At 35.7% G+C, this 10,110-nt stretch overlaps 1 protein-coding gene and 1 long non-coding RNA gene across 2 annotated transcripts in view; one reads left to right on the top strand and one right to left on the bottom strand.

The window, feature by feature from the left end:
• The window catches only part of LOC107661835 (uncharacterized), a 14,238-nt gene extending 5,765 nt beyond the window's left edge, over positions 1–8,473 (top strand). Inside the window, exons 2-3 of the long non-coding RNA XR_001631151.1 lie at positions 4,665–4,668; positions 8,417–8,473. This is a non-coding gene — a long non-coding RNA (uncharacterized LOC107661835). The remainder of the gene's footprint in view (positions 1–4,664; positions 4,669–8,416) is intronic.
• LOC107661744 (transcription factor COE1-like) overlaps positions 1–10,110 on the bottom strand; it is a 140,592-nt gene that overhangs the window by 58,915 nt on the left and 71,567 nt on the right. The window lies entirely within an intron of this gene.

The raw sequence follows: 10,110 nt of genomic DNA, 5'->3' as shown, positions 1-10,110 counted from the left end.
GAACCAAATCAACACTGAACTGACTGTCTTCTGTAAACCTATTTTACAACAGAATTTGAATTTATCTTAAATTTGATGCATCTTTAATTCTGCTATTTTTCCTGTTTATCACTGTGAAGCTGCTTTGAATCAATCTGCATTGTATAAAGCACTAGACAAAGACTTGACTGTTCAAGTCATGCATGTTTCCTATGTTGAATCCCACTTTTGTTTTCATATATTGAAAAGGTTTATTTTTTTCGTAACTGATACTAATAAACTGCACTTGGGGTTCTGATGTGTCTCCACAGGTAGCGAAAAATTTGTCTCAAATGGAACGTAAAATATTGTACCTTGATATGGCATATCCAGCAATCATTACAGAATTGAAACAAGTCCTTGCAGTGTACACAGAGACCGTCTCGCACACTCTATAACACAAGACAGCTAACCAACTCTACGCTCCAGGCATGTGAACGATTTTCTGCACGTGTCAGCAGACAGCTTACACAACGTTGAGAGGCACTTTCCCATCTTAACCAGAAATTGGCTATTATATGTCTCTCTCCACATATCAAAGGCATAGATGTGTGTGTGTGTACAGCTGTACAAATGCTTGCCGGATACACATAACACCCTGAATACGGATGTTTCCACGTCATTCTTCTCGCAAATATCAAAAGAGCTTGAGGTGGCGTCTGATGGGACACACTCTTTTGTCATCGCTGGCTCCACAAATAATTCATAGACAGCAGAGTGAAGTCGAGGCACTGAGAACTCATACTGACAGCCACTACGTCCACATTCTTCCACCTGTCTTATCCTGTCTTCAGCAGAGACAAATAAAAGGACAGCAAGACGGTTTCTTGCTCTGACTGGTCAACTGTCTCCAGATGATGACCTCATTCATGGTCCATCTGATCAGATTTGGGAGGGGTTTGACTTGCCAGAGAAGAGAAGGGATTGAGGCTACTATGAGAGTCCTTCATCTGAGGAAAAATGGTACAATTGAATGAGAATTAAATTAGACATTTCTACACTGTGTCCTAACCAAATCTCTTTCATGCTGATCTAAGCTTCCTAATCAGGAAAATGCATGGGGCTGGGTGTTAAAAAAATTCCTGAAGCTCTCTATTCTGATTCGATAATATAGTAATGACAACTTGATGCTGATTCAACAGTTCAATGGATTCAGTAAGTTCACTCAGTGAAGAGTCTATCAGACTGGTTCAAACAGTAGGGCTGCGCAAGTTAACACGTTATTATCGCGTTAACGCATTAATTAATTAACGCCGACAATTATTTTATCGCTCATTAATGCTGTTTTTATTATTATTATTTTGAAAGTCCGTTGCTCACTGGCTCTGAATACACATACAGACAAACCATGGGTCACAGGAGGGGTGGGATATTGATCAGTACTGGTTTAGGATGGGCGTCATCATGCGTCTCAACCAATGAGAGCATTTGGGGTGGGCCTAACACCGTGTCTACAACGGACGCGAGCGGCGCGGCGCAATAAAATACTATAGAACCCATTATAATCAGTGATGCAATCTACACTGAATGCGCCGCGGTGAGACACGACAAATCCCTGACAGCAAACTGCTGCCTCGTTCTATTTATGACGTACTGAAACAAAATTCAAATGATTTGCAACGGTCGCTTTGTCGCGTGATGCGTCCAGTCATTGTAGAAAGGCTTTAGCTGTTGTGGTGCGTCCAGTGTAGACAGCATTAGAGCTGTGCAATTAATCGAAATACTGTTACGATTTCGGCCTTCAACTATTATGAAAATACAATAATCGAGATAAAACGATTATTGCACCCCATTCCTCCCCCTTTCCAGTGGTGCTTTAAAAGCCCAATTTCACGTGCAAATCAGTAAAAACATATAACGTGACTTTCGCAAAATGGGACGTGCTTGATTTATCAAAGTTTTTTCGATTTATTCATGTTTTTAAAAGCGCGAAAGAGAACTTGCGCTGTTCCTCAGGAGGCTTTCTGTGCATCCGCTCAGAGACGGAACAACACGGACGTGTAAAGTCAACTTTTAGCTTAAGGTACGCGCCTAAATGGTCAAATAAATGCAAAAATGTGTCAAAATGTGGTGCTTGGTGATTATTCACGTGAACACTCGTCAGTTATGTAATAACAAAACGTAAACAGTTGAGAATGAAAATACGTGTGTAACAGTAAATTGGATCCAACAATTTTCACAGCCTTCTTTGATCATATTTACCAAGGGTGCCGATAATTTTGGCCATGACTGTACAATAAATATTTTAACTGCTACTATGTAAAGGGAATACTGTTGTAAAAAAAGCACTTATTTGTTTAAAGTGTTTGCAAACCAAATGTTATTGCACTTTTGTTCATACAGCAGTACTTTTAAAATAAAAGTGTGCAATACAGTACTTTTGAATTCATTATTGAATTTTGCACATTACAATGAGATTAATCACAGAAAAATAATGCAGTTAATTGCGATTAAAAAAAATATCGTTGCCCAGCACTATCCAAAACACAATCTTTTTGAAAGATTCATTAGAAGGATTCAGTAGGAGTCACACGTATTGTCCTGTATGTTATTGTATGCAGCACGCAAGGACACCACAAAATGTGGTTTTCTTGCAACTAAGTGGTGTCACCACTGAAATGCACTAAAACACTGGAAAATAATAAATGATCATTCTTGGGATTTTGGGAATTGATTCTGATCATGACTAATTACTTTTTTTTCTTCTTAAATTTCACTGTTAGCTTTGTTTACCGTAAAATTCACATTGATCAATTCACATTCCATTAAATTCTTGCTTCAAATAGCTCTATATTGATTTCCAAGCTGTCATCTCATAATTACCATAATTCTGATTTCAAACTGCAGCATAAAAATCAAATATGTTTATATTGGGTGTGATTTTGTTGCTTCACATCATTCCACAACTTCACGCTAGAAACTTGTATTGCGCCAAGATAGTACAAGGTGTTAAACTAATCCAGGTGTGTTTCAGCAGCACCCATGTAAGCTATAATATACCTCCATTATTATAAAAGTAGAAAATGGACATACATCACAAGATTAATACATTCATGAGCATACTCTACACAGCCACACTGTGCATTTTGTATGTTTATTCCATATTATGTATGATATTGCCTTGGGATCAACTCACCAAGTCAAATTCAAAGAAAATCTTTGAAACTAACTTTTTCTGATTCTAATCATGTTAACAAAATCTCCTAACAAGTGCTTTGATTGGCATTAGCCGCTTGCGACTTCCCCTCACAAATCCCTCCTTTGGCTCCATCTCTCGTGTGTGGACTTTCAGGTTCACTCTCTCTCTGCTCTGAACATCTGCTCGCTGTTGAACTACAGTTGGATTTGCCCATATAGCTCCAAGAGCGCTAGTTAATTAGTGGATGGAGATTAGGCAGGATAATAGACAGGGAAAATCTCCTGATTATCTCGCAGAATCCTGGGAAAGAGTTGCATTATAGCAGAGATGCCATCACCTTCTTATTTGTGTCTGGTTTAATTACTGAGGATGGGTCACATTGAGAAGTGGCTCTGATAGACGTGGGATATTATCAACACAGCTGAGGATCATTTTCCGGTGGCTAAATAAAGAATATTGCATATGGAGGAGCTTGCAGAGAAAGTTTAAGTAAAAAAAAAAAAAAAAGCAGAAAAGAGTTGGTTATAATTGCGAGTGAGTGTTTGATTTATTAAAACAGATCTTCTCGTTTGTCCTTACATTTGAAGTGAGTATTACATAATAAATGAACTGCAAATTTTGAGGTTCACTTTAAATGTGATTGGATTACAAATGGCCACAGTTAAAAATGGTTTCACTGTCCGCGTTCCTAAAAATATAAAGGTCAGTTTCCCACACTCAGATACAGCTTAGCCCCAGTCATAAATATGGCCAATGAATAATTATTATTATGCAATAAACCAGATCTAAAGCTGTGTGTTTTCAGGAAAGAGCACCAAAAACAGTGGGTCAAGGATTGGAGCAGATTCAAGATTCTAACAGACCAAATTCGGCCAAAAAACATTGCAACCTATTAAGGGACAATTGAGAAATGCACTGGCAGGTTCTATTATGGTTTTTTTTTTTTTTTTTTTTTTTTTTGGTGAACCAAAATTAGTCTGATGACAAGTAACTTCCCTATGTTCCTTCCATATGTACTGTAAAACTCTAAACAATAAATAAAAATGATAACAAAAGCCTGGGTAAATAAAAAGGCTGATGCAAATCTCTATTCTTTGTGTCAATCTAATTTGTTAGCAGTGTTTCACTACGCAGTCTGACGTTTTTATTCTCTTCTCTTTGCCCCCTTGTGCACAGTTCATTATAAATGGCCGTGAGGGAAGTGTCTTTTATTATTTACAGTATTTACTTCAGGGGAAGTCATGGCTTGTGTCATATTTATCTTGCTGAAAAATGGGCTGAGGAATGCACTTCACCCCCTTTGAACACAAGGAAATGTAGCATGCTACTAATACAGCTCATGATGGGTATAGTTCAGTGAGCAACGATGAGATATGTCTCAATTAATCTGACTGTTCACAGAGAAGGGGGGCGGGGTATTTCTATTCAGCAGTAAAAGTAATTTAAAATAGTATATAAAAGTAATATATAGTAGTATATAAAAGTTATAAAAATTAATATATAGTAGTAAAGTAATATATACAGTATATATATACATATACTGTATATATGACCTCATGAAAAAAAAATGTAGTTTTAAGTAAAAGCTTCTTTTTAAAGACTTTAATTAATTCTAAAATTAATTCAAGATATATATTACAAAATATGTCTAAGATATCAAATGTTGCTTCATATATTTATTATATTTTATTTGCAAATATATCCTGTATTTTCTTAAAATCAATACGGTAAATATATCTATGAGGATGTGTGTGTGTGTGTGTGCAACCCAAGCCGGGCACCAGAGCAGGCAGGTCTAGCATTACACAGCCTCCAGGCAGCTACATCTCTGCACCAGGTCTTGTCCGACAATACACAGAGACTGCAGCCAAACTCACACACACACTGACATCATCCAGCAGCGGCTTCTGCTGCATGTTACTCACACCCACCGAGCACAGGTAGCTGATACTGGAGCCACATAGTCGTCCCGCAGGACAAAAAAAGGAAAATCTGGGCCATTTTGATTACGATTGTTCTGAACAACATAGTAAAATTACTTAATTTCTGTAGTATATAATATGTAGTGTGCACAGTATGCACTTTTTTTTCTAAACAATCAAACTGTGTGGAATGTTGTATCTTATAATACAATAAACTCAACTTGACCTTATATAGTGATTTTTTTAATCGCTACTTTTCCTATGATTTGAGGAAGGAAATAGTGACGAGGAAAGTGATCACATTGCGAGAGGTCAGCTTTGACCTCGGATGTCAGAGGTCATGACCCCACAGAGGGCCTGGAATAATAATCAGTGTGACGGCAAACAGATGTCATTCATTTTTGTCCTGGTAAAATTTGTAAACTTGTGTTTCCACAAACTCCCTCTTTCTCTGAATAGTGCTGATGCTATAATACATCAAAGACAACTCAAACCGGACTAAGAAGGCTCATTTTTGTTGTGGAACTCCCTTCTTTCCTTCTTTCCTTCTTTCCTTCTTCCCCGTCATGCATGCAGGCTCTTTAAAGTGATTGATGGCGCTCTGTGACTTGTGCCAACAGCACAGCCATGGCAGACCCCTGGGGAGGCTGAACTGCCATCAATAATACAGAGACTAGTACAGACTCTCAGTCTAGACTAAGAGAGATCGGTTTGGACACTGGTTAGGTCTAGTCTGATTATGACATTATTATTAAGAACTGGCAAAATACCAGATACAAATCTGGGTCAAATCTGTAGGGGTTTTAAACGTAAAAAATGACAAGGAACCCTAAGGATGGGGATACCCATGCGAGGGATATTATTCCTAAAATACAAGGCAGCTGTATATTTTCATGTATGAAGATGCATTTATACTGGGCTGAATAAATATTACTCATGATATTATAAAGATGTACACCTAAACTAAAAGTTTAGAGACAGTAATGTTATGTTTTAATGTTAATGTTTTAATATTTTGAAAGAAGGCTTTTATGCTCACAAGGACTGCATTGATAAAAAAAATAATAATAATATTTTGAAATATTATTACATTTCAAACTAACTTTTATTTTTTATATATATTTTAAAACGTAAATTATTCCTGTGATTTAAATCTGAATTTTTAGCATCCTAACTCCCGTTTTCAGTGTCACATGATCCTTCAGAATTAATTTTAATATGGTAATTTGCTGCTGAATAAACATTTCTTATTATTATCAATGTTGAAAACAGTTGTGCTGCTTAATATTTTTGTGGAAACCATGACACGTTTTTTTTTTTCAGGAATCATAAAAAGTTCAAAAGACAACATTTATTGAAAAGAGAAATTTTTGTAACATTTTAAATATTTAAAACTTTTAACTGTTAATTAATTTGATGCATCCTTGCAGATTAAATTTTTTATTATTATTTTTTTTTTTTTATCTTATTGAGCTTAAAATTTATATATTGGGGTCAGTAAGATTTTTATGTTAATATTTCATCTTAAAAATATGCATACAATTTGACATTTTAAATTAAATGTAAATTTATTATGGTAACAAAATAGGGCTCCAAACAGAATAAAATAATTACCAATTTTTGGACCAATTAATATGTTGTATTAGCAAACATACTTAATTAAAGGTTAAAAAACAAACAAGCATACAAACAAACAAATAAACTAAAAGAGTGCCCTATAGTGATATGATACAGTACTGGAGAAGTTACAAGAAAGGACACTGAGAAGATAGGTGGTGGGATCAGAAAATGAGGCAAACCATCCAATTTCAGAACCGGTCATCACATATAAGCATATAACCTGCCCTACTATGTCTCCAACTGATACGTTTTAGACAAGTCTGCTTACAGAATTACTCAGAATATCAGGGTAATTCACAATGTTGTTCAAAAACATAGTCTTTGCAGGTTATCATAACCATGAACCAACCACAAATGGGCTTTGGTCTACATTATACACTTTTTTTATTTTCAAAAGAGCAATGAGGAAATGTGTGTCCGTGTTCATGTTCCAAAGGAGATATTTAATGATGAGTGTATCACACTGTTAGTGTGACAGCATCATCTCACAGTGGAGTGGAGTCTCAGGCGAGTGACAGGAAGAATGGCCTCAGCACCTAGCCATTGGTTCATTTCTATTTCAGGTTCAATCTTTTATTTAGTCACAACATCCCAGTGTCATGAAATATTCATGGCAGCATGTTTCTCGTCTAATACCGCTCATGTCCGGTAACGCCCTGCCATCTTTAAATATTTCTCAGAACAAATGCACTCTAGCCTGTTTGCCTCGCTCCGCCTCTGCTGCTCACCTCCGCTGGACCTGCACGGGAACGGTCAAGCGCTGCATTAATGGGCCAAACAGGACACGGATGAGCCCTGACACTGCAGTAAGGATTTTATTAAAAATGAATGAAAATCAAAGAATAATACATTTGTAGATTTCTGTCTTTAGCAGTGTTGGGGAAGCTATTTTAGCTTCATTATTCAAGATATATTTTTAGTTGTTTAGTGTCAGCATGAAATCAGATTTCCTTGTGATATTCAAGCGAGAGAGATATTTTTGGAGAGTGTTTCAATATATGAAGTTAGAACAAGTTTTTTTTTTGCTGTTTCTGTAGTAAATTTACAGCTCAGGCGAGTCCCATGTAACCCATGTCCTAACGCGCGTCATGGTGATTCCAGTATGAAAACTGCAAGATGGTAAAAAAAAGACAGGACGTGATATAGCAAATAAGTCCTGAACATTGACTATGAATGCTGACAATATAGGCCAGTCTTGCTGTGGTCTACACCTCATTCATTTCAGCAGGGGCCAATCTGACAGGCTTCAGGGCCCGCTCTGCCTTTGCCGGGCTTTCTACAGGAGTCACAAACCCAGCTCATTTTTAGCCATACCACCCCCCACAGCCTCTCCATGTCTCCACGGCTGACAGTGATAAATAGAGCTGTTAGGACTCAATGTGACAGACCGGACAGATAAAGACTGCTACTGTATTTACACGAAACCTCATATTCTGTTACTTTCAGCCAAACCACTGGACAATTAAGCATTTTTGGGAAGTTTGCAAAATTAAATTTAAATTTTATTTTATTTTTTTATTTTATTTTATTTTTTTTCATTTAGCAGATGCTTTTATCCAAAGCGACTTACAAATGAGGACAATCAAAATCAACAAGAGAGCAATGATATGCAAGTGCTATAACAAGTCTCAGTTAGCTTAACGCAGTACACTTAGCAAGTTTTTTTTATTATTCTATAATAAATAAAAAGAAAACAGATAGAATAGAGCAAGAATAGAAGAATAGAGCAAGCTGTTAGAGGCATTTTTTTGCTTTTGTTAATTGTATAATAAAATGATGTACTATACAGCTAAGCTTTATTCTGGTTTTCCTTTTTTATGCTTAAATATTAAGCATTAAATATATACCAGAATGTCCTAGAACTATATAAATATTATTATTATTATACTTAATATAATTAATAACCATAGCTAGGTAATTTATTCAATTAAATAGTGAGATACATTTCACATTTAAAATGGTAAACGTTTAGATTAAGCTGTACATTTGTGCATAACCATAATATAGCAAAGGAAACTCAATTAATAATAATTATTATTAGTATTATTATTATTATTATAGATTAAGAGACTAACTGTATTACAGTAAAATAGAGAAGGAAACTCAGCTCAACGTATTATATTAATAATAAGAAGTTATTCAATTATTAGATTTTTATATAATAAATTATTATTATTATTATTATTATAGGTTAAAAGACTTATTTGTATATTACAGTAAAATAGACAACAAAACACAACTCTGTATCAAAATGTGACAAAGTGAATGGGAAGGCATTAGGAGTCTTGGCTTATATATGGTTTCAGGTATCATTTATGTGCGTAGCACAAACAATGCAGAGTTATGCTGCAATGTTCAATATAGTACATTTGAAATAAGGTACCCTTCTCCTACATTTAATTCTGGTCTCATTGGATTGTGGGTGCTTAGCGAACAAAACCCAGGGTTTTCTCACTGAAAAAGCTGGGCGAAAAAGTGGCGCAACTGTTCATTGAATTTGCCCCAACACATTTGCCAAAAACGACGGCTGCATCATAGCCCGAAATTAAATGTGGGATCATTTACATATAACAGATGCCAACCCTTCAGTCATAAAGAAGCTACACAGACCAAATTCCCAAACCCAAATATCCAGAAACACATCCAGAGTGCTTCAAACGAGAAGAAACTAATTTGCTCTTACCTGTTTGTGCAAATTGCAGTGAAGACCCACGGGACATGAAAGAGAGGAAGAGAAACAAGGAAATGTTGATTAGTTAATTATACAGTTAATTTTAAGCCATGTGCTTTGAAAGCCAATATCTGAATAACATTTGTAAAGATCTCCAAAGGTGTAAAGTAACACAGATGGAGACGGCTTACAGTTACAACACATTAAAGAGGCTGTCACAAAATGAAATGCATTATGAAAGCAAAGCTGGAGGGCTTTTCAGTTTTCTTTCTAAATAAATCTCACTAGCATTATAAAAACAGAAACAGTTTTTTTAAGGGGGAGGGGTTTAGGGTGGAAACACATGTATTATCATCTGTTTGGAAAATGGAAGAGCACAAACCAGGAAATGTTCAAATCGCTACTACTCAGCTCTTTAGGCATAGCAATTGGATAAGAAAAAGTTTTATAAAATCTGAGATAATACAACAGATGCAAGACCCAACTAGATGTTTGTGTACCGAAATGTGTACCAATATCTGCCATTTAAAAACACGTAAACAAGCGTTAGATAAAAGATCTCATGAAATTAAAATTAAAGTGGAGATTAACATTTCTGTGAGCATTGATGTAATCTAAAATCACTAAATTAGATTTTTTATTTTTTTGTCCATGTTGGAAAATGGGCCAAACAATATTGATGACATCACAGATAACAGAGGCACATGACAGCATATTAAAAAAAAAAAAAAAAAAAACCA

The sequence above is a fragment of the Sinocyclocheilus anshuiensis genome, unplaced genomic scaffold, assembly GCF_001515605.1.
Source record: "Sinocyclocheilus anshuiensis isolate Anshui unplaced genomic scaffold, SAMN03320099.WGS_v1.1 scaffold25, whole genome shotgun sequence".
NCBI classification, from domain to species: Eukaryota; Metazoa; Chordata; class Actinopteri; order Cypriniformes; family Cyprinidae; genus Sinocyclocheilus; species Sinocyclocheilus anshuiensis.
Note: the sequence above shows the minus strand (reverse complement) of the source record. Positions and strands in the feature narration are given on the sequence as shown.